The sequence below is a fragment of the Carettochelys insculpta genome, chromosome 7 (genome assembly GCF_033958435.1).
Source record: "Carettochelys insculpta isolate YL-2023 chromosome 7, ASM3395843v1, whole genome shotgun sequence".
NCBI classification, from domain to species: domain Eukaryota; kingdom Metazoa; phylum Chordata; order Testudines; family Carettochelyidae; genus Carettochelys; species Carettochelys insculpta.
The window spans coordinates 26,722,946-26,747,806 of NC_134143.1; the positions used below are offsets into that span (position 1 = coordinate 26,722,946).

Here is a 24,861-nt window from a genome sequence, read left to right on the forward strand (position 1 = left end):
AGGGAGGGCGGTAAGTAGGGTGTGGGCAGATTATGAATGAAGTGCTGCGCTGCATGTGCAGCACTTCATTAAGCTAATTCTCCCCCATGGCAACTTTGAAGTGCTGGCTCATGTGTAGCCACAGCTGACTCACCAGTACTCCAAAGTGCCTGGGCAAAATTTTGAGGAGTAAAGGGACTTTGAAGTTGCCCAGGCACTTCGAAGTACTAGTGAGTTAGCCGCAGCTACACACGAGCTGGCATTTTGAAGTTTAACACTTTGAAGTTGCCGTGGGGGAGAATTAGCTTAATGAAGTGCTGCATATGCACTGCAGCACTTCATTAATAATCTCCTGACACTCTACTTACCTTCCTCTCTTCGAAGTCAGGAGGTAGTGTAGATATAGCCACAGTAATAATAGCCTTAAGTTATCAGTCCTGAAAACCCAGACATTACAACGTTTGAGCCAGAATCCTGAGGGCCCATTGTTGCATCAAGATATACGGCCTTCAAATTTATTGTTGTGCAAATGCATTGCACCAAATCACTGGCCAATGGTGTCCCTAAAGCTTGTGTAAGTGGGTATGGTGTCCCCAGTGTAACTTCTCCCCTGAGGATCATGGTGTGGGTGGGTTTTTTTTCCACTCTGGCTGACCTCCAGCTTTCCAGGTTGGCCCCAATAGCCACTGACAGCCCCTATGATTGAGATAGAGAAGCCATCAGTCAGTTCAAGTTACCTTAGGGAGTCAGCCCAGAACACAGACAACGAAGGATTTGGGATATGCAAGGGTCAACTTGCAAACTCTTTTTATAAGCCATGCTGTGCATCCGTCTGGCATTAACTTGCTTCTAAGATCTCTTTACAGCACCCAAAAGAGTAGATACAGCTAAGGCAATGAGTTAAGGCTGACAACAACTGGCTTATTCAGCAGCTAAGAATTAAACTTGCCTTTGATGAAATGCCACCAGACAGGAAAGTGTTTGGCATCGAAGATTTAAACCTAGGGAATCCATGCAGACAGCTCTGCTGGTAACAAGAGAAAGGGTAAGTCCTCAGAGCAAAGTTAGAGTCATACCCCGAAATACACCCATTTGGGTTAAGAGAATTTGAATTTATGAGGAGTTTTATTTAATACCCCTACTTCGTCTTACGAGGCATTTCCTCGCATTTACAAGGATACACTGCTGTGGCTGGTCTGGGTCTCTGCCTTGGCACTGCAGCAGTGGCACATCCCAGCCCAGCCAGTGGCCACAGGCTCCCAGGTGCTTCTGCGAGACATGGTTGCTAGGCGCACAGCCCATCGTGGCCCCGCCACTGCCGCTCGCCTCCCTGCGCAGCTGTTCCTCGGGCACCACTCGCTGCCTGCAGCTTTCCGTCACATTTAGCATGTCAGCCACTGCTGCTGGGGCCTCTCCGCCACGCAGCCCCACACAAGCGAGGCACCACCCCTCGCCAACCGGGGACCCCCTGTGCCTGCCTAGCTCCCCACGTGGCCAGCCCCTGACACTGCCTCCTCCCCGCTTAAACTTAAACTAAGCTGCCTCAGGCCAGCCTGCCGCCCCCATGCCTTGCTCTGCCCTGCCCGCCCCCTTGCACTGGCCCTGCTTCTGCAGCCACGGGCAGCGACCCAGCTTTGTGCCCCTCTCCCAAGCGCTCTTCGACTTCCATTCCCCTCGCAGCCCTGTCTCTGCACGTGGGACAGCCTGCTGGCTCCGGGCTCTGCTCCCCAGGCCGCACTACCGGGAGGACTTTTCTGAGCTCTGCGCCTCTCCTGAACTCCCGCTTCCTACTGAAGCCCAGCCACCACATCCTGGTGATGATGCAAAACAAGGTGGCATTGGCTTCCTGGCAGATCTCCCTCCCTGTTTTTCGAACTGTAATTAATGAAGGGAAAATGCCTTGTTAGGTTGCGTTATGATAACTAATGTTAACTATTGAAATAATCGTGTTCATTTTAAGGGGATTTGGTGTTGTTTTAGCATAAATGGGTGTAAATTTTGGGGCCCAAGAACGCATAAAATTTTTCCCATTGAATTAATGGTAATTACGTTTTCGATTTATGAGAATTTGCCCTAAGAGGGGTTTTTCAGGAAGGAATTATCCTCGTAAGTCAGGGGAAGACTGTATTTTGAAAAAGCAACTGCTATTTCAAAATAACTATGCAAGCAATACAATGCAACTGCTATTTCGAAATAGAGGATGCCTTATTTCAAAAGAGGTCAACCTTACTGTATGAGGAACAGAACCTATTTCTAAACAGATATTTCAAAATTGGGGGTATGTAGACAGGGAATAGAATCTATTTCAAAATAAGCCATAGTGTGTCCAGTGGCTCTATTTCAAAATAGGCTCCATTGTGTGTAGATGCTGGCTGTGTCTACACTAGCCCCCTCCCTTTGGAGGGGGCATGGTAATGAGGGATTTCAGCAGATGTTAATGAGGCATTTCCATGAATATGCAGCGCCTCATTAGCATAATGGCAGCTGAGCACAAGTTGAAAGTGCTGCTTTCAAAACGCATGCTGCCTGTGTAAACAGGGGCCTTTCGAAAGGACCCTCTGATTTTGAAAGCACCCTTTTCCCAAAACCAAACGTGAAGAAGGGGCTTTCAAACCAGGGGTTCCTTCTGAAAGGCCTCTGTCTATATGGGCAGCGTGCATTTCAAAAGCTGCACTTTCGAATTGTGCGTGACTGCTATTTCACTAATGAGGCAATTCATATTCATGGCAGTGCCTCATTAGCATCTGCCCAAATCCCTCATTACCATGCCCCCTCCAAAAGGAGGGGGCTAGTGGAGACACAGCCACTGTATTTCAAAATAGCTGAGCACCATTTTGAAATGCACTTTGTCTGTAGCTGCACTATTTTGGAATAAGCTGTTCTACAATACCTGTTCTGGAATAGCTTATTAAGAAATAATGCTGCTGTGTAGACATTGACAAAGAGAGTAAAGGGGCGGAGCAAGTCAGCTTACCTAGCAGCTTCTGGACAGGCAGATTCCATGTACGGGTGAGAGACCAATTTTTAGTCTGACGGGCTATGTCTACATTACAGCGATCCGTCAACAGAAGTTACAGTCAGAAGAGATCCTCCAGCAAAACTTCTCTTGACAGATTGTGTCCACACACAAAAGCGGATTGAAAGAGCAATCCACTCTGTTGACAGAGAGCGGCCAGACTGCCCAGTTGCTCGCTCGACAGAACAGCCAACCAGAAGCTCAGCAAACAGGGCTGCCCGGTGAACTGGAAGCACTGTCTGTCAACAGAAGCCCCCAGAGCATCTGCATGGCTTTTTTGTTGATAGAAACTGTTGACAAACTCATTATTCCTCATTGGAGAGGCAGAATGCTGTCAGCGGAAGTGCAGTTTTGTTGACAGAATGCATCTTGTGCATAGACGCTCCACACATTTTGTAGACAAAACCCAGGTTTTGTCGACAAAACTCTCTCATGTCGACATAGCCTATGCACTTAAAGATCATCTTAGCATTCCTGGGTGTGAGAAACCTTTCCTTGTGCATCAGTCAGCTATTGTTTGGCTCCGACGGTAGCAACAAACCTTCCATTTCCTTTCAATCTGTCCAAACTAGCTGCAGTAAATATAATCCTTTTGCCATGAATGACAAGCACTCTCATTTTGAAATCCATAATTTAAGGGAGGGAGGCAAAACTACCTTCCACTGAAAATCCTTCTTTGAGCATAGCCAACTTGATGAATTTCCACACAGGATGGCAATAAATGGAAAGGAGCACTTGAAACAATTGGAAGTGCTCATTAGCCTTCCAGTGAATCAAAGCACATGGTAGCTACCATCATCCAGGCACCAGCATGCAGGGAAGTACCTTGGTCACACACACAGCATATTGAAAATATTAAATCTCTCATGTGATGTAAATGAAACACAAAACCTTACATTCTGTTCCTCATTAGCACAGCAGAAATATCAGAGGTGTTAACTGGCAGATGTATTCTTAGATAATCACTGTGGCCTGTTGTACAATACAGCAAAGAGAACAAAATACTTCCAGATTCAAATTCATCATGCTTAAGGTGTCTTTCCATTCACATCAGGTACGCTGAACTTAATATGGCTAATATGTGACAGTTCTCTAGTGTTGCAAAGCTTTTCTTCACTGATTTTAACCCTCTGAGATGCAAAGTGATTTTCATTGCTGTGTTTAGTCACCAAACTAAGGGATGGAACTTGCAAGATGCCTTCTGCTTCGAAGTGTTCCCCATCAATTGAGCTGAGAGTTTGGCCAGCCTCGTAGGAGCTGCTCTGCCCTATGAAGGATTGGGCCCTAACTATGCTACAGCAATCTGTCCCAGGGCTAGAAAAGCCTGACATGTTCTTTCAGTGGTGTGAGACCAGCAACTATCCATGGGCTGGGCTGAAGATGTCTACCAGATCAGGCATATGTGGGAGAGGTCATGTAATCTACCTTGAAAACTGACCAGTTCGTTACCTCAAGCATGACTCTTCATCTCAGAGAGAAGAACAGGAGGGAGTCATGTGTTTACCCATGCCACAGAACTAGAGCTTGGCAGTTTTAGTAATGAGACAATAACAAGTTTAGCTGATCATCTGTGACAGTAATCAGTGCAGTTGGTTATGGCTTTTTTATATGACAAACAAAATGAGTCCCGATAACTACGTGGTTAATTGTTTATTAAGTGTTTCCAAGATCAGGGTCTTTATTTTTAATTATATTCTGTAGATCTGAAGTGGTATTTAGGTTTCGTTTGGGTGGAGGAGGGTTGTTTGATTCACCCAAGGGATATTTTGGATTATGAGGACTCTGCTCCTTTAAAAAAAAAACAAAACAATCTGTTCCACCATAGTCCAACCACGGGTTTACTCACTAAGACGAGCACAGAGAAGACAACCTAAAGACCCATTTGTTTGAAAGTAGGAGTCTGTGTTGTGATGTGGCTAAGGACACAACATAAATAATGGTCATTGTTGATTACAATGAGCCAGATCCTCAGCTGTGGTAAATCTCAGTAGATGGAGATGGTACAAGATCTTCGTACAACAACACAAATGAAATGGATGTTCTTTTTTGATTTGCTCTGATCTGTTACTGCCCACTTTGCGTCTCCCCTTACACTAGCTGAAAACACTGGGGTTTGACCAGTGAACTCAATGGAGTACAACTGAGCCCTTTGCTCTTTGCATCATGTAACTGAGCAAAGGAGTTTTCAATCAGGGCGGGATGGGAAAAATTAAGAACCTTTTAAGAAGTATGTATTCTGCATTTCCACAAACAGTCTAGGTCAGCCCAAAGTCTAGCCAGTGTGTGCACTCATCCCTACTATTTCCTTTGACACTGGAAACAATACTGAAACAGCTGCGAATTATTACACTTCTGACTCTTTCATAGGTGAAGTACTAATGACACTTCAATTCATGCTGCACATTGAACAGCTAATGCTCACTTCCATATAAAAACACTCACAGTAAGTGTATTTAATTGAGACTCATGTATATTAATTGCATTGAACTATTTTAAAGATGACCAAAACTGGAAAGACATCTAGAGTGGTTCTTCACCTCAAAAAGTTTCTTTTGCCAGGCGGAAATATCTGTTTCCTATGCACTGGCTGGCGTCCTGAATTTTGCTTTTTCTATACTACCTACATATTGGAGTTAGGATAGCACAGAATCCATATGTTCACAAAGGTCCAGCTCCTGGTCCTTGCACTGCCTTTCTGGCTGTGCAAAGGCTCTCATCACTCCATTGCCTTGCCTGAATGCTGGGCTGATGTGGAATTGGAGCTATGCCAACCTATCCCAGCAATCCTAGAGCCAGGGCCTATCGGGGGTGTCTCAGGAACAGAAATGGGTGAGTCCAGTGCACTGTCTCTTCTTGCAATCCCCAGCTAGCATAACTAGGATTCAGACCACAAATCCTGTCACAGTTACACATGGAGAAGTTACTCACCATGTGCAGTAACAGAAGTTCTCTGAAATGAACCTGTGGGTGCTCCACTTTAGATACACTTTGCAAACCAGCCTTAGTTCCTTCTCTGCTGTGCAGTCTCCCAAGGGAGCCTCTGAATTATAAGGGAAGAAAGATGGGTAGTGGAACAAAACATAAGGACACACATCTCGAATTCCAGTTACTGCACAAGGGAACACCTTCTCCTTTTGCACATCATGTCCCCGTGGATGTTACACAGGGCAGCTGTAAAACCTTATCAGATGGTTAAGACTCTCGACCAATCCATCAAAACTGTCACTTAGGGAATGCAGGTGACTGAGAAGATGTAGATGAAGGCAATCTCCTATTGGTGTATCTTGGTGTCTTGGATGTGGGCTCAAATGGTCTACCATAAGTAGTGTATGGGATGAGTGTGCTTTCTGAGACGTGTTAAATCTGCTCATGTTTACAGGAGTATACATTCCTAGGGGTTGTAAGTGTGGCTTTCAAGTCCTCTAAAGTGTGGAGAAATGTACTGTCAAGTCAGTGAAGAGCTATCAAGCGGGAAGTCTTCAACAGTGCTCTGAACATCTCTTGGAAAGCCAGATAACTACAGCCAAGACGCAAATCCCAAGACCTCTACAGTGGTCTAGATCATGCTGCAGTATCTGCAACCTCTAAGGAAGCCTAGAGTGAAGTTTTTGCCAGGAGCTGACTCGCTTGTATAAAGGTCTTCAATTGGTCACAGTGTTCTTCTGGCAGGTGCTCACTATAAAAATTAAATTTGTTGCCATTCAAAAAAATCAAATTTTTCCGTAAGTGCCTCATGGTTTGCCCTTCTGAACTGAAGTGTGGCTGAAGCACAGGATTGGCAACCAAAAAGAATGAGCCTCCTGTGGCCCTTCACTGTATGGGGGGTGGACTTGGCATCTGCCTCATTTGTTAATGACCTCCACTAGTAGGAAATTAGATATAGTTGAAAAAATAGAAACTCCAATTCTCTGATCTATCTGTCCTTTGCAGATAAGATGTGTGGTAAATTAGGTTTGGCCAAAATTCTTCATACACTCCATAGATGTGGAGGCATGTAAGCTATCGAGTAGTTTATGGTGGGACTCCTGAACCTTCTTGAAGGGAATCTATGCCATGTCATCAATTCACTTCATTTCCTGAAATGACCTGAAGTCATACACCATAAAAGGTATTAGAAACGTCACTGCTTCATCAGATGATGGTGAGGAAATATTAGTAAGAGGTGCCCTCTCTTTATCTTCCCTTGCTTCTTGTTCATCAAAGATCTCCTCATCTGGCATAGATGGGGGCAAAGGAGCTTGAACATTTATCCGTGAAAATGCTGTTGCAAATTATTGATGACAAAATGCTTGTAAGTCCCAGCAAGGCCACTGAGGAGGGGCCAAGTGGAGACATCCATCTATGTTCCTGCAATGTGTGTGTCATTTGAGGTCTATCTTCCTGTAACACATCCATGTAGGATGGATAGCAATATGACCTAGAATAGACTGCCGAGCACTTGCCTGATATTTAAGAATCTGTGGAGTCTTCTTCCATATATTTCAAGCATGAGGAATTGCTGTGTCAAATGCAAATTAGACGAGGGTGAGAATTCTTCTCAGCCACATTTCTGCCATTCTAGATATAGGAATGAAAGTGCAGTACTGAGCCTGTCATAGGCAACACTCCTTTTCACCGGTGTAGTACTGGGATCCCTCTGGGCCTGTGTGGATCTCCTTTTGGGACCAGAGGTCTCTGTTCCCAGAAGCACGTCAGAGGTGCTGCCACAGGAATGCTACTCAAGGAAGAAACAAATTTATTTTATAGTCCTATAAAATATGACCAAGATGTTCTTGGAGATTTACTCCCTACCACCTTCTGTTTAGAAGCAGATACCAAGGCTGAAGTCTTCAGAGCACAGAGGTACGCAGTGCTGAGGTACTGCCTATCTGTCTAGCTGTCTCTGGTGACAGATACATTGATGTGGGTGGGGCACTAGAAAGGAAAAAGAAAAAGGGAAACAGCTGTTCCGAGAACTCAAAAAACACCAAACAGATAACTGTATGCTAACTAATTGCTGAATACTAGAGACAGCTTGTGTAGGCATACTCCATCTCAGGCCAAAGACAACTGAGAAGGAATGGAGGAAGGGTGGTTCGCTTGCATAGCACAAGGCATAAGGGTGTATGGGGCACCTGGATGGGCCAAATAGGCACTGCCACCAAAAATCTTTGTTCACAGATGCAACCCGGGGGTGCAGCAAATTGGAGGCTCCCACAGGAATGCTACTCAAAGAAGACATGCATATATTTTATGGTGCCTTTCTTTATGGGGTTTTCCTCTCCTTTGTTTAAGCATACTGCGTGTCTCGCTGTGTAAATTAATGTTAGGCCACTGGCATTAAACAAGCTGTTCAATCTCAGACTCTGCTTGTGAGAGGGGAAAAGCTGCCTTTACAGGGACCCGGCAGGTAGGGTGAGATTGTCCCAGGCTGTTGGGATGGGGCTCGAGTGAGTTTGGTTCCTTTACTGACGGAAGGCCCTTGGAAAAGAACCTGGCTCTTCTGGCGGTCACCTACCATTAACAGAAGTGTAACACATGCAAAACAAATGTGGAACTAAACAGGACTGTCATTGGAATCGGACTTAAAGATATGGGACAATTTAAACTTTGTTGTGCTCTTTCATGAGCTGAGTGTAAGCAACATCCTTTAATAATAATAACTACTACTACTACTACTACTATTTATTATTATTATTATTATTATTATTAATACAACATCCTTTAATTATTATAATGTTTGGAACAGAAAATTTTAATAAAAAAATGAAAATAACATAAGCTAACTCCAGTTACTCTAACTGCTGAATAAGTTTTACTCCAGGGGAGTTAATAATTGAGAAAGCAGATTAGTAGAAAGTGACCTAAAATATTAAAATATTCACTTTGAGAACAGAGAATGTATTATATTGAATAATACAAGAAACAGGAAAAGACATAAAATTTCCCTTCGTGTGTGTGTATATATTTCTAGTTACATAGTTTTTGCACAAAAAAAAAAATAATGACAGTGAAGTAACTCATCGAATAAGTGATTTAGACATAGTTTTATTCCTGGAATCTTGATGGAAAAGGTGGAATAGGAATAGGCATATGTATATATAAAATTTAAAACTCAATATTTTAATAAAGTCACACAAACTATGAAGTTCAGCATATAAAGACAGATTCAGAAAATGAAGAATGAAACGGGATAATAGTACACCTTAGGACAAGTGCCACTGTCTGCAACTTAATGGTTTAGTATATAACATGAGCTGTTACATCCCTGCAAGACTGTGGTTCATTAAATTACCGGCAAGTCAGCCACTTAAAATTACAATGTTTATAATGATTTGAAGGATCAGTCTTAGGCTACGTCTACACAAGAGCGATCTGTCAACAGAAGTTATTGCTGGAAGGTATCTTCTGACAAAACTTCTGTCAATAGATTGCGGCCAGACTGCAAAGCAGATCAAAAGAGCAATGTGCTCTGTTGACTGAACGTTGCTGGAGTGCCTCGCCACTTTCTCGACAAAACGGCCAACTGGAAGCACAGCAGACAGGGCTGCCCGGTGTCCTGGAAGCCCTGTCTGTTGACACAAGATCCTCCAGAATGTCCAGACTGGCTTTCTGTTGACACAGAGTGGAGTGGAAGAACACTACCAACAAATATGCCGAGTTTTGTTAGTTTACTGCTGACTGAACAACTTCGGAATATGGACGCTCTGCGGGTTTTCTCAACAAAACAACAATTTTGTTAACAAAGCTCTCTAATGTAGACATAGCCTCAGACTGTATGACCTGAAATTGGACAAATTGAATTCAATGTGTTGAAAGAAGTAAAGGACTTGCAAGTCTGTTGAGTGAAGGATTCTTTTTTAACTGTATGTTTGATTCTCCATGCCCAGTCTGGATATTGGTGGACAGATTATGATTTCTTACTTAATGTCCTAGTAAGGGCTGCATTTGGCATTCTGGTTATCTATTTCAGCTCCATGTGACATATACACATGAAGGCATTATGACAAAATTAAAAATCAAAGAATAAATATACAGACTGGATGTAATCTGGGATGTTAGTTTGACTTGTATGAGATTTAGGGAAATGACTAAGTTATAAGATAATGCATGTGTATGAGCACAAAGTTGTTGAGTGATGAAATGGAACTGTCAGGCTGAACCAGCCAGACTACCTATGCACCTACGTCATACCCACTACTACTGGACATGGAAACAAATAGCAAAAAACAGTCCATCTCACCCCTTCAGCAAGGCTTGGCCAGCAAAACAGGATGATATATACATACACAACTAGTCTTGCTCATTGTAATTTTACCACCCACCATCCTTCACCTCTTCATGCTCCTGCGTAGAGAATCTCTTGAGTATTAGGCAATCCCTTTGCAAGGCTGTCTGCAGCCTGCCCCCAGCAGACTCATAGTCCTATGCAGTTAGCCCTTCAGAGGGCACATTTCCAGTACAGGAGTTTTAGCCAGAAATCTCTGAGCATCCTTTTCATCGCTCAGAACTTAGACAAGATCCAGCACTGCTTACACATACAAACCCTGAACTCTCACACATCCCCCACTAAAATGCAGTGGGAATTTTAGCTGTGCAAACAATACAGGCTCAGACCTATTGCTGCTTCTCTTTTTTTTTTTGGACTTTTTCCAGTGGATTTGCCATCTAGCCCATTTTAATTATTGAATATTTTATTATACATCAGTTTCCTTCTATGCTCCTGGATGTTAATATTTCCTCCCATTATTCCATGCTCACTAGAGTGTTCTAATTTTTCTAGTGAAGAAAAGTGGGGGTTTTCAGTGTATACCACATTTTAATATAGCAATTTTCTCACAGACCCTCCCATTCACAATCAGACTCCATTCACCTCCTTTCTATTCATATCTGTACAACTTCTCCACGGCAAACATAGCAATTGCTTACATCAGCAGTGTCCAATAGAAATTCAAAGATCACCATGCTCGTGGTTGTCTTTCCATATTTGCCACATTCCCCCTGCAGCACTCTAAATAAATGCCCTCCCCATCCCCCAGAGCCAGGCACCTCCAGCCCCGCCATTCTAATTCAATGCTACCAACTCACCAGACCACTGAGACTGCTGCCAGCACTGCCACTACTATGCGCTTCTCCGACCCGGTGGGGGGGGTGGGGGGGGAGGGGGGCATGGAGCAGACAGATGGTGATTCCTATATGCAGCTCTCTGGAGGAGCTGCATTTAAAGGTTCCAAGAGCTGCATGTGGCTCGGGATACATGTTTGCCATAATGCAGTGTCTTATTTGCCACGTGGGGAGTGGCGAACATATTGGACACTCCTGGCCTACATGGAAAAGTAACCCCAGGATAGTATTTAAAATGTGCTTCAAATGGCTTTAAAAGCCTTCAGCAGATGGAAGTGAAAAGAAGCCAATATCATATGGCCAGCAAACTCCATGGACCAGAATTTGGGAACTTCTGAATTAGAATATATTTCAGACAACATGAAAGTTAACCATTTTGGTTTTTATTTTAAATATCGCTACAAAGATGAGCATTGCATTTTAAGAAAGCATCGTGTGGCTTAATAAGACTCATTCTTTATCATATCCTTAAAACAAGACATTGGAAAATATCTCCAAATGTAGGTAAATTTATTTAGTTACTAAGGGAAATCACAATATAATATAAGTGGAGATACACATCTCCTAGAATTGGAAGGGACCTCAGGAGGTCATCTAGTCCAGTCCCCTGCTCTCTTGGCAAGACCCAGCACCATCTGTTTGCCCCAGTCATTCTAAACTGAGGTCTAGCATTTTTTCTTAAAAGCAGCAGCAGATCACTCCTTCATGGTCTGTGGTGTGCTCATGTCAGGTGGAAGAACCATGGTGAGGTAAAATATGAACACAGTACAGAAGAGATAAGATTTAGCTTTCAAAATTGTGTTTTCTATACAAGTTTGCACAGGATAGCCCAAAAAAAACAATTAACCACACGTTTTGCAACTGGACAACTTTTTTTTGCTTGCTTTTAAAAAATATTTTACATTTTCCAAAGCCGTCTACTTTTTAAAGTGCAGGTGTATGTAGAGTTTGCATCCTCTGGCAGCATAAATTCACTCTTTTCATTCATATTTAGTTCCATAGCACTTGTGGCATGAATCATCTGCCTAATTCCTTTAGCAGGGAGTAAAACTAAGTAACAATGAAAACAATGATTGTGCTAAATTCATTATCTCGCATAAGTCCATGTTATTCTGGAAACAGTTGGGAGCTGAATCACAACTTCTCATTCTATTATGCTTTACACACTAGAATTTTTTGTTCATAAACACTTCATTTTTTCGAAAGAATGAACTCAGGAAATTAATAACTATTGAATTCCCTCCCTGCCCCAGCTTGGGTAAGGGGTGGGATTGAGGACAGAGACAATGGAACACTTCTGGCCCCCTGTTTCCATGAATCTGATTTATGAATGATCTTCTAGGCATATGTTACACAAATACAGCCATCACAGTGCCAGCCTTTAAAGTGCTCTATGGATTCTAGAATGCCCATTATACAAGGAAAAGCCATTAGAACATCTATGCAGGCAAATCACTAGTTTCATTTAATTCATCAGTCCAGACTCACCAGTATGAACTAGTTGCTTTGAGCCACTGTAGCGATCTAAGTGAGCTTTCACCCTAACACAGTTAATTCAGGCATACCGCTACTTTGTATTCTGAAAGACTTGCAAAGCAGATGTAGAGATGAGGACCTGAAACATAAGCCTATATATTACAGACCTGGTATGAGGCTTAAGGCCTGGGCCACAATGGTTGAGACTTTGTTCATATAAAGCAAAGCTAAGCTGCAAGCACAGGTGGAAAAAGTACCCAAAAAGTTACTTGAGTAAAAGTATAGCTGCTGGGGGTGAGGAGGATTTAATTATGTTAACGTCAAAGTCTTTATTAAAGGTTTAATCTGTAAGAGCACTTCATTCAAGCCACTTCCTACTGCAGAATGTCCATAACAATATAATTCATTTATAAAAATTGCCATCAATATAAGGCCATTTTGTAACTGCAGTAAAATACTCCAGTGTGTATGCTATATGGCACGCTAACTTCACGTTCCCAACTATGCATCCTACTAGATGGTCCTATTATCTTTATGCACCTTCCCAGTAAAAATGATATATCCTGTGGCATCTTATAGACTAACAGGCTAACAGACTAATAGGCTTTCATGGACAAAGACCCACTTCGTCAGATGCATGGTCTTTGCCCACAAAAGCTTATGCTCCAAAAAAATCTGTTAGTCTATAAGGACTTCTCATTGTTTTTGCAGATACAGACTAACATGGCTACCCCTCTGGTACTTGTTGCCAGTAATAACATTCTTGAGTATGTTACTGATATCGTCTCTAAGTCTCTTCGTCCCCTGGGGCTTTTTTTCAGGAGTTCACTTGAGCAATATACAATGAAAGGTTTGTTACCTGACATGCTGGGAAGAACAATGGAAGGGTTGCTGGTAAGTAAAAAATTCAAATTAACTAATAGCAGAGAGTGTGCTCAGGGCTGGGGTTGCAAATAGGTTCTGGGGTGCTGGGTGCAAGTGATGACTCCTGCTGCTCCTAAGCAGAGAAAACTGCCAGGTATGGCCAGCAGCTCTGCATGCTGCCTCTGCCCACAGGTGCTTAACCCCCCCCCACCGCCACCCCCAACCCAATGCCCATTGGCTATGGTTCCTAGCCAATATGAGCTCTGAGCCAGAGCTCAGAGTGGAGCCAATGCATGGATCCTCCATGGCTGCTTCACACAGCAATGGTTAGGGACCCTGCATTCCCCACACCAGCTGAACCCTATTAAGACCAGAAATGCTGGTGTATAGTACTTTCTGGCTGGAAAAGTGCCAGATAGCACAGCTTTCACTGTACATAAGTTTTACAGGAAAAAAAATGATAAGAAATGGAAAGAATCTCTTGAACTTCAACTGATGATTCTAGGTTTAGAATGAAAATTTCAAAGGTACAAATTCCAAAGTTGGAGGTGTTAGGGTCACAGGCTGCTCTTTGAAAAACCCCCAGAGGTGCTTTAGGATTCATAAGAACTCCTCACACTCTGCCTGAATTCAGGAAAGAAAATGAAGCAGGCAGGTGTTTTTCCGACGACACCTGATCCACACAAGGCAACAAGGCAGCACTGAACAAATACATTGGAGCAGCCAGCATGCTTCCTGTTTCTTCAAATGTCTAGAAGTGGGCTAGGAATAAGAGATGTTTGGGGTGACATGGAGTTAGAAAGCCACTATAATCATGATGTATGGGCCTGAAGTTACATGGCAATGTTCTATTAGAGATGAGAAAACCCACAAAAATGAGCTAGGAGCTGAGTCCTGAACAGCCCAAAGCTTAGAGGTGGTCAGAGTTCCTAGGTTTCAGTTTGACTGGTTATAGAGATATTAACTACCTGCTAAGTTTCAGCTGAGAACTAGCCACAAACGGACCTGTCTGATCAGGACCATCAGGGGGTGGGGAGGAGGTGTGGAAAAGATGGGGGGTTGGGGGGAGGAATCATTTACCTCAGGCTCCCAAACCATGAAACTGGAACAAGTAGAGTTGCATCCTCACTCATTCAGACACCCCTGTGATACAAAGGGACACTTGGCCAAATTCCAGTGAGTGACACTGTGAGCCTGGAGGAGGGAGCAATGTCCAGGCCTGCCAGACAACAGCCACTGCTGCAGAGTGCATTCAGGGCAGGCTCATGCTCCAACACCCACTTTCACCTCTCTGATAACTTTTTGGGAGGTAGAGTCTCTCAGTTTCCAATTTTGCCCCAGCCCCAAAAAAAGTCTCTGTGGTCCTGTCCAGTCTTTAGGCCAGTCACATTTGCACTGAGGCACCTCACAGCTCTTTTTGGAAAGAGAATCTCTGGCTCTTCATGACGAGGTGTCTCAACCCTCACAGAAGTCATCTGGAGATCATATCAAATGCGGCATGGGGCTGCCTAACACTTTCAGCAGAATACATCCTGAGCTTTCCAACAAATACTGGAGCAAATGACGACACTGATAGTTTTGGGCACATAGACAGTTTTGGTGGAAGCCCACAGGACCAACAATTCTGGCATGCGGCATGTGATTCATTTTACTGAGATTAATAACGTGCAAAGGCTATTACATTCTCAGGACTCAAACCAGAAAGTGAGACAAGTAATAGAGCTGGTAAAATTTTTCCATGTAGCAACATATCTTATAACAGCAACAGAATGATCAAGTTGTAAAAGGCTCTTACTAGGTTACACAGAGCATGGGCCACACCAGACCCAACAATCAGTCCTGGACTCGTATTTTGATATATTCACAACAACCTGCCTTCCTTCTTCATTAGAAATTCAACTAGAAACATGATGATCAGTGTCTGTGACCTTACCTTTTGTGACAAATCTACTCTAAGATATGTTTAAACTACACACACACACCTTAGAAGCCTACCAAAACAGGACACCCCACAACACACATATTCCCCTGAGGGGAGGATGCTAGAACATGACAGATGTGTAGCCACATTGCTCAGCGTACTAATGGAAGGTGCTCAGATACTGCAGAAATGAGTATAATAAACTGCACAGAATAGAATAGAAAATACAATATCTCTCATTTTCAGACCACTGCATCCTTGTTATCTTCCTCACAAGCAATCGCATCCTTAAAGCTGACTAAATGATTGGTAGTCTTTCCTTCAGTAGGCACTGATCAATTAGTGTTTAAAAAGTTACTCAAGATATTTTTCAGAAAATAAGCTAAAATTTGCTTGATTGAATCAGACAGTGGTCTACCAAATCCAGAATTCCACCTCTGGCATAGGCAACATGTGACTACTATAATTAAAATACGACAAACTTGTTTTTAGCCTTTTTTCCCCCAGAGGAAGACTTTGAGAACTTTGTTTTTTACAAACTACATATTGATTGGAGGCTTCTGTTATTACCCACATAAAATGCAGTACAAAAGAATAAGTTTGCAGTATGTGAAAGGCTGGTGTTCAAATTTGTATCTCTTCACTTGCAATACTTTTTTCATTCTATAACATAGTAAACTTTAGCATTAGAACTTTTCCCCATTCTCCCAATGATCAAAACAGCATATAGTGTATTAACAATAGGGTCAAGAATTCTTTTTTTCCAGATCAGGATATCAGATAGAGTCATACGAGTCAACACCATGAGCTCAGATCAGTTTAATTAGCTTGGTCAGGTATATGAAAACCCCACATCCCTGAGCAGTGTTGTTAAACAACCGAGTAACTGTGAATACAACACTAGGTCAAAACAGGAATCATTCTGTTGACCTAACTATTGTCCCTCAGGGAAGGAGATTTCCTATGTTGGGAGAACCCCTCCCATTGGCTTAGGTAGTGTCTAAAATGAAGTGGTACAACAGCGCACCTATATCACTGTAGCAATTTAAGTGTAGACAATCCTTTGGGGTCTGGGGAGACGTTGCTGTATTACGTCCATGAATAAACAGACGGTTTTATGACATCATTAGTAGTGTATCTCAGTCTCCTCTATGACCTGAAATAGCTTTTGTACAGTAATATACCACTAGTCTGGACAAGGGATGGCTTGCTTCAGAGTACAAAGTGTTACATTTCAGGTGTCCGCATCCTGGAAATAACAGGCTTACCCTTGTGAATATACAACACTGAGGTTGTATATTGAATAGCCAATGTCCAGGGATGTGTAATAGTGAATATAATTAAATTCAGATTCTTTCTTTCTTTTTAGGAGTTTCATGAGAGCTATGAAAAATCTAGATGTTGAAGACAGCCAGGGGCCACCATCCATTTAAACTAAAAGCAACTAGACAGAACAGTGGGGAGCTCACCGATTCCCACTTCCTTGAAATTTCTAACCTATCACTATCAGAACCTGGACTTATTGTACTCAAAAAGCCTGCAACAAAAACAAACTCCGTCTCAGTGACCCTTGTCATATAAAAATATCATGAGGAAATAGGAAACTTCCTAGCCTAATCCTAATCACTCACTAACTCTCATAAGAAACATTAAAAATTTCTCATTAGAATTTCATAAATCAGTATTATAATTAAAAACTTGAAGATGGCATCTTATCACTATCATGCCATAAAAACAGATCATTCTGAAAATAGAACACACAACTGCAGCAATACTATCAAGTGTAGTTCAGGGAGGTACACAAACATGCACTGATGGGCCATAAAAGAGGTAGCTTGTGGTGGAGAATTCTGGTCCAACTCAACATGGTCTTTGTTCACTTTCAAAATGTGACTTTTAACAACACTTGTATTGGTTTCTCCATCTTGTCATCTAGTTTTTAATTAACTTGAGTCCATAGATTGTCAACAGAAAATGAATAATTCTTATAATAAAGCTTATGACCTGTAGTGAGAGACAGACAGACATAGCACAGAAGTCACAAACAAGGCAAGGATTCTCAAAGGCAAACTGAACATTAGAGATGCAATTGAGTATCTGGTTACACAACTAACCAGCAAGCATCTGCTTATCGGTTAGTGCTACCCGTTACTCGCAGCCCGCTCCACCCAAAGTAAATGGGGAGTGGCTGACTCAGACTCTATACCTGGTTGTACCAGGATCAGGCTGTTTCCCCCACTGTCACTCTGCATTTAAAAGGCTGAGCCAGCACACAGGCTGGCTCAGCTTCTGTCCCTTCTCCCCACCTCTGCTGCTCGGCACTTAAAAGGCTGAGCCCCACACAGTCAGGCTCAGCTTCAGTCCCCACTGAAATTTGTTAAAATTTGTTGAAATGCAGAGTTGGGGGGAAGGGGAGAAGAGCCACATCCCACACAGAGTGTGTGCCAGCTAAGCCTTTGAAATGCAGAGCAGGGGTGTGGGGCAATTAATTGAGTAACCAACCAAAATTTTGGTGGTTATTTAGTTACCAAATTATTCCCTTTAACATCCCTAATGCATGTCTACTGCTTCTGACATATTTCTCTGAAGCATTTGGCATCATCCTCACAGAGACAGGACATTGGACTGGACAGGCTTTGGTTCACCTATGTTCCCAAGTCAATTAGCTGCTCATCTCTCACACATCTCCAATTGGAGCTAAATGCCAAACTCCCTTTCGGCACCTGAAAATCCCAGATAAATGCCTATGTTACTCCCATCTTTGGAGTTCCAGACAAATTACTTAAGCCTACTAATTGTCGGCTGGAGACACAAAGCGGAAGGACACAAAATGAGTGGCCTGCTTAGGATTTTGGGTTTTCCTCCTCAAAATGGAGATAAAACTTATTTTTCCCATTGGGTTGTTGTAGGGCGACCATATCTCCCTGTCCTAAATACAGGACAGGGAGATACGGGTGGGAGGAGTGGCTCCTCCTGGCTTCACCAAACTCCAGGGAGCCAGGAAGGAGGTAGCAGCCATCAGCCCTCCCCAGAAGCCCCAGGGAAACTGCAGCTGCCAGCACTCCCTGGGAACCTTGGGGAAGAAGCAGCAGCCCCCAGTGCTCCCCAAGCTTCAGGGAAGTGGCAGAGACGCAGCAGCTGCCATGCTCCCCTTGCTTCCCTGAGGCTCAGGGAAGTGTCTCCAGCCAGCAGCTGCACCTGCACAGCTGCTGGGGGAACAGGTCAGCGGGGGCGGGGGGGGTGCCAAACACAGGACAATGAGTCCCTTTTGAAAAATAAGGTGGGACGCCTTTTTGGCATCCCAAATACAGGACCGCCCCTCCTAATACGGGACAGATGGTCACGCCAAGATGTCGTGAAGCTCACTGTGGACAAAATCCTGCTTCAACTGAAATTCACTTGAGCTTTGACACTCTTTTAAATGGGAAGAGGCACAAGCCCTAACAGGACTGGCAATGGTGGGAGGGGAGACAAAGAAGGCAGCTGCCCTGGGGCCAGAGATTTAAAAGGCCCTGGGGCTCCCACCTGCCACTACAGTGGCAATAGCAGTAGCTGGCCCAGGCCCCTTAAATCACCACTGGAGCCTCGAGCAGTGCACGCTAGTGGCAGGCTAGCCCCCAGCTTCGCCCCTTCTGCCTGAGGCCCTGCCCCTTCTGGGTGCCTGGAGACGCACGAACCCCCGTCCCCCACACCTGGTCCAGTGCCCAGCAAAGTCTGTCAGCTGTTCCATGCACAAATACTTGTAAACTACTTTAAAGCGATAAGTATTATAACAGTCCTGTAAAGTAGAGGCTCTTGCATCTCGTTGCACAACACATCCCTTCTGCCAACAAAGTTACTACATGGCCCAGGGGGAGGGAAGCAGAGTCCAAGCCCTCATCACCCAATGTGGGGGAGGGACTGGGATTCAGCCCGGAGAATATGGAGCTCATGCTTCATCTGCAGCCCTGGGTCCCAGCAAGTCTACTGGTGGCCCTGGCAACCCCATTAAAATGGGATCACAACCCACCATTTGGAAACTTCTATCAACATACATTATGCTGCTGCTGAGCTGGCCAGACAAAATAAGCAAAATAGCTAATGCTAATGACTAGGAAGTCTGCTCTGTATTTGTAAGAAGGAACAAGACACATTGGTAGGTAGCAATTCACTGCAAAAAAACCTCAAACTGCATGTCATGTCCATTTGATCCTGGGAACAAAAGATCCCGTATGGATTTTCTAACAAATCCCTAAAATTTGCCATCCTTTTATTTCCTGAATTTCGTAGAAGGTGCATAGACAAGCTTCCCAAGAAGACCAGAACAGAACAAGCAAGGAACAGTCTGATCTTTTTAGTGCAATCATTTTATGATTCGATAATATTAGGAAGAAAATCCTTCTTGGTTCACAGCAGGTTCAGCTTGAGTTGTAACTGTTGGCTGCTAAATAGTGGTTACTCTTTCTGCTTACCAAAAGAGGGTGCTGTTTCCTAAAAATGTTGGCATAGTATACATTAAAGCCTGGGAAGTTGTAACACAAAGCTTTCTTAAGGCCTGAACTTCAAACTGTGGAGGCTAGAGCAGCAGGAAGTCTTGTTGAACAAATTGCTAATCCATATTTCTCATAACTGGCTTATTTGGTTCACCATTTGTGAACATATCAGCAATAGAAACAGAAGAACTTACTACCACCTTCCTGCACAGTCAATATCTTCAGCAATCTGGATTTCTCGAAGTTTTATGCCATACACTTACAATACAAGTAAACTGGGAGGATTAACTTGTTATTGGTAAATACCAACAAACATCTATTTAATCAAACACACACACAAAGCAAACAAAAATATTTCCATGGATAATAAAAGTTTTCAGGCAGGTAAACAGGAAAATTGCTGTTTGAGAACTCAGTGTTTACTTAAGGATATTAATTTTGTATATTTTGACCTGTTATGTTGACAGTTCATGTTTAGCAGTTCTGAAGCTTTATCTTTTAAAATTTCAATAACTAGTGTTATTAACTAGTTAGCTGGCCTCTCCGTATTTCACCACAATTGTGAAAATTTAAAAAAATAATTTTAGAAATTCCTAAAGCTCACGATCTTGATTTTACAATGTTATTGGTGAATAAAAATAAAAATTCTTAAAATAGATGTTAACAATGTCCATCACAGTTATAAAAAACAAAAAATAAATCAAGACCCAAAAAGATGGATACCTCACAAACCGCCTGTTTGATCTTGACTCATGACTTGATAGTCTTCTCTCTCTAATTGCATATGCCAACTGAATGCAGCAACGAAGAGAAATCAGTAAAAGAAAACCACAAGACGAGAAAGAAGTCACATATTTGAATTCAACATGGGTTCTCTCACCACACAAGATGTCTGAGGTCAGGCATGTTTACATATTGTATTTTTAAGTGGAAAATGTTATTTATGTGGAAAGAGGATGGGAAAGTAGACATTTGAGGGGCTTAATTAATTTGTTTTAATCATATGTATACACAAACTTTTCAAAACTTTAAAGCTCCACTTTCTCAAAGGAAAATGCAAGAATTTTGTAATTTAAAACAAGTAAACAGTAAACATACAGAATAGACAGAAAAATGGTTTAGATCAGTGTTTCTTAAACTGTGTTCCATAGAACACTGGTGTTCTGTGAACAACTTTCAAGTGTGCCATGAGCATCTGACACTTTTGATATCATACACTGATGGGATATATTTCCTGTTATTAAAATCAGATACAATCTCACTTCATTTCTCTGATACCTGATTAAATTACTTCATTTTGGCTTTGCTGCATATGTAGCTGTTTGTTTGGTGGGGGTTTGTCTGAATTTTTTTCTGAAGAAAATTCATAGATGTTAATGTTATTTTTTGGTGTTCTGTGGTCTCAAAGGCTGGGTCTACATGAGCCCCTTCCTTTCGGAAGGGGCATGTTAATGAGCGGGTTCGGAAGATGCTAACGAGGTGTTCTCATGAATACACAGCACCCCGTTAGCATAATGGCAGCCATAGCAATTCAAAAGTGTGGCTTTCAAATTGTGTGCCGCCCAGGGAGACGAGGACCTTTCGAAAGGACCCCCCCCAGTTTTCGAAAGCCCCTTCTTCCTATCTGGTGTTAGGAAAACTGGGGGAGGGTCCTTTCAGAAGGTCCCCATCTCCACAGGCGGCACGTGATTCGAAAGCCGCACTTTCAAATCACCGCAGAGGCCATTATGCTAATGAGGCACTGAATATTCATGAGAGCACCTGATTAGCATCTTTCGAACCCACTCATTAACATGCCTCTTCTGAAAGGAAGAGGCTCATGTAGACACAGGGAAAAAGTTTAAAAAACACTGGTCTAGATAGTATTGACCCTGCCATGAGTGCAGGGGACTGGACTTGATGACCTCTCAAGGTTCCCTCTAATTCTACTATTCTATTATTCCATGAAAAATGGAGTTTTCATAGCTAAGTAGATTGCAATTTGTTTACACCTATTATGGAGATACTGGAAATGATTTTGAGATTCTTCTGCCCATTTTGACTACTCTGGTCTCCTGGAACTAAAGCCCATATGGCCATGTATGTTTTCTTCTGTTAGCTTTAGGCTCCCCCTTGCACTACAGGCCTGATCCAGAGACTGCTTATGTGAGCAGTCCAATTCACACTAGATATCTATTGTTAGGCAATACATGAAAAGTAGCGCATGCAATCAAAATGGTTCTGTTCATATTTATTAAGGAAATTCTCTAAAGTGAAGAAGAGCAGGAGAGGGTCTCAAACAGTTGTTTGCTAAGGGTCATATGTGGCATCTCCACTATTGCCTCCTTTTAGAAATAATTTCAACAGAAATCAGAAGTCTTAGCTGCTTGTTCACAATCAAACAGATACACATCTCCATACCCAGAATATGATCCTTCCCGAAAATCTACCTCAAACACCAGCGTCGTCAGGTAGGTACCTACAGAGAAATGTCCTGAAGGGGTGTGGGCAATTTTATTTTAGGGAGGCTCAAGTTATCACCACAGAACTGTCAACACAAACTATTTTGTACTCTCAACAAGGGATGGGGGAGAGGCACTGTACTGGAGCATAAGCAGTAAATGTTCCCCAACATTTCATCCTGTACTTGATACAGCGGAACCAGTGACCCAGCCCAGGTTTGCTGAACCATGCAAGAAAAGATGGGGAGACAAAAATCAAAAGCTGAAAACAACATTACTTAAGAAGAAATCAGGAACACCAAGGGAAGCGGACAATGAGAGTGAGAAGGCAGCCTTGAAATATTTACATCAGAGCAATGGGGAGGCGAAACAGGAAAAAAAATTGGGTGAAAACATGGGCAAAACTCCCACTGACTTCAGTAGGATTTCATTCCACTGTAAGCAAAGGAAAACCCACATTTCCCAAATTTCATGATGCTTCACTCCCTCTTAAGTGGGCAGCAGCTCATCCCGGGTACACCATTTTTGATTGATTGAGAAAGGGAGTCTGACGATTTCATTACTGTTCTGAACATAGCCCTGCATGCCTGAAGGGGGCAGTTCAAATACACCTCTGTAAAGAAAGAAAGAAAGAAACTCTTTCCAGGAGATGCAACAAAAAGCAAAACTTTCAATTACATTCAGCACGGTCTGTGGATGGTGCTGCTTTTTGGTGCAACTCAAGTTGAAACGATTGCGTTAGTAGGAAAAGGCAAATACCAGGCTGACAAGCCAACCAGCGGTTTAAAATACAATGCCCTGTGAGATACATATTTCAAAGGAACTGTGCCACAAAGAACTGACAGTATTTAAACAAGGTCCAGTCATTTCCAAATACTCTAGGGGCTGACTGATCAACCTTGAGAGACTCTGTGTTAAATAAAAATGAATACATGAAAAGGAATCTTAAATTTTAAAGATGCTTTTAATGCTTCATCTTACTTGCCTTGGGTTTTCTTCTTGGGGATTGGAAGATAAGACACCAGCAGAGGCAGGAGGTATAGAAACAAGTCTGATCGGGAAACCAGAAGGACGAACACTAAGTGGGAAAACACTATTTGGACCAGAGAAAATTTGTGTTTTAAAAACACCTGAAATTAACCATTATCACCACATTTTCTGTAGAGCTGTTGCTATCTGGAAGAGCAGGAGGGAAAGTAACTGCAAAAGTAGAGGACAGAACTTACTGCGAATGAAGATGTAGAAAAAAGGAATTGGTGGACAAGGCCACTGGTGGGACAATGAAGATAACAGCAGGGGAGGAATGATTAGCAAAATACAAAGAAAAGTCAATAGCAGGGATTGTATCTGGCCTTTAATTCCTATCACCCACCCTAAAAACTTCAAAAGAGACTCAGACTGAGAGCCTTTCCAGTATTAGTAATGTTCCAGTGCCTGAAAGACTCAGAAAATTACTGATATTAGCAAACCAGAATAATAAAGTCAGAAGCGTTTGGGGTGCTGTCATCCCTAGCTGGCAGGGGAGCAAATAGTCACCAGTGAGGATATTTCAGGGTTTCTGCTGCTACGATCCAGTTGGTACATTTAAACTCTTTCTGGCCATCTCACCACAGATGACCTGGCTTTATGTTGTTGCTGAATATGAAAGACTTACCCTTATATTTTTGTTGTTGCATCTGATGAAGTGGGTTTTTGCCTACGAAAGCTTATGCTCCAATAAAGCTACTAGTCTATAAGGTGCCACAGGACTTCTCATTATCTTTGTTTTTATTGCTTCTTTTCCCTTCGTAAGAATTTTGTCCTGGTCTTTAAAAAGGGTGCAGTCTGCTGCTGGGGGTATATAGTTAAGACAAAGGAGGCGGCTACACGTCTCTGTGATCTTGTTGGGTGTTTGTGCTTGTTGGCTGCCCAGCAAATATAAGCATATGATCTGGTCACAAATTTAATGGACCTCTGTGACTTGGACCCTTGCTGTGGGGCTGGAGCAGGGGCCAGAGGTCAGCCCCTCAGCCCCAGGTCTCAAACTGTTGGTCTTTCCTCTCCCCACTATTTTAGTAAATTTCACAGACAGGACACAGCCTCCCTGAAATTTTTGTTTATTGTGGGTCCTTATCATTGACTTAAAATACTCTTGACAAAATCTTAACCTTAATTATAAGAGATACAGGGGCCACAGAAATATTTACAAGCAAATATTAGTATGATCATCATCATAACCTTCCTGATTCCACCTAGTCTTCCATTTTCAATAGTTAATCCTGTGTGCCCTGTTCAGAATGAGTCTAAGTTAGGTTCTTCAGTGTAGTTGATGAATGGAATTATCTGTTACACCACCTCCAGCTCCGTCTCCTACCTCATCACAACAAAGGAAAAACATGAGGAGAGGGAGGCAGACTTGTCATCTTCACTGTATAGTGAAGAGATTGTTTGCCTGAGCCTTGCTGTCTGTGGGATTCCCACCATTGCTCGTACAGTATCCTAACGCTGCCTGCATTCTGCATCTATGACAGCATTGCAACAATCTTCCCATAATAAATGCTGCCATAGACTCTCACCCAATGTTGGCATTTCAGTTTAATGGAATCTTTT

At 42.7% G+C, this 24,861-nt stretch overlaps 1 long non-coding RNA gene across 3 annotated transcripts in view; it reads left to right on the plus strand.

Annotated features, from left to right (window-relative positions):
• The window catches only part of LOC142016067 (uncharacterized), a 54,056-nt gene that overhangs the window by 22,984 nt on the left and 6,211 nt on the right, over positions 1-24,861 (plus strand). Inside the window, exons 2-4 of one of the 3 annotated variants that reach the window (XR_012646282.1) lie at positions 13,396-13,468; positions 20,633-20,728; positions 22,467-22,585. This is a non-coding gene — a long non-coding RNA (uncharacterized LOC142016067). Of the gene's footprint in view, positions 1-13,395; positions 13,469-20,632; positions 20,729-22,162; positions 22,282-22,466; positions 22,586-24,861 lie in introns of those variants that run through there. The other 2 variants (XR_012646283.1, XR_012646284.1) reach the window with 2 other exon arrangements.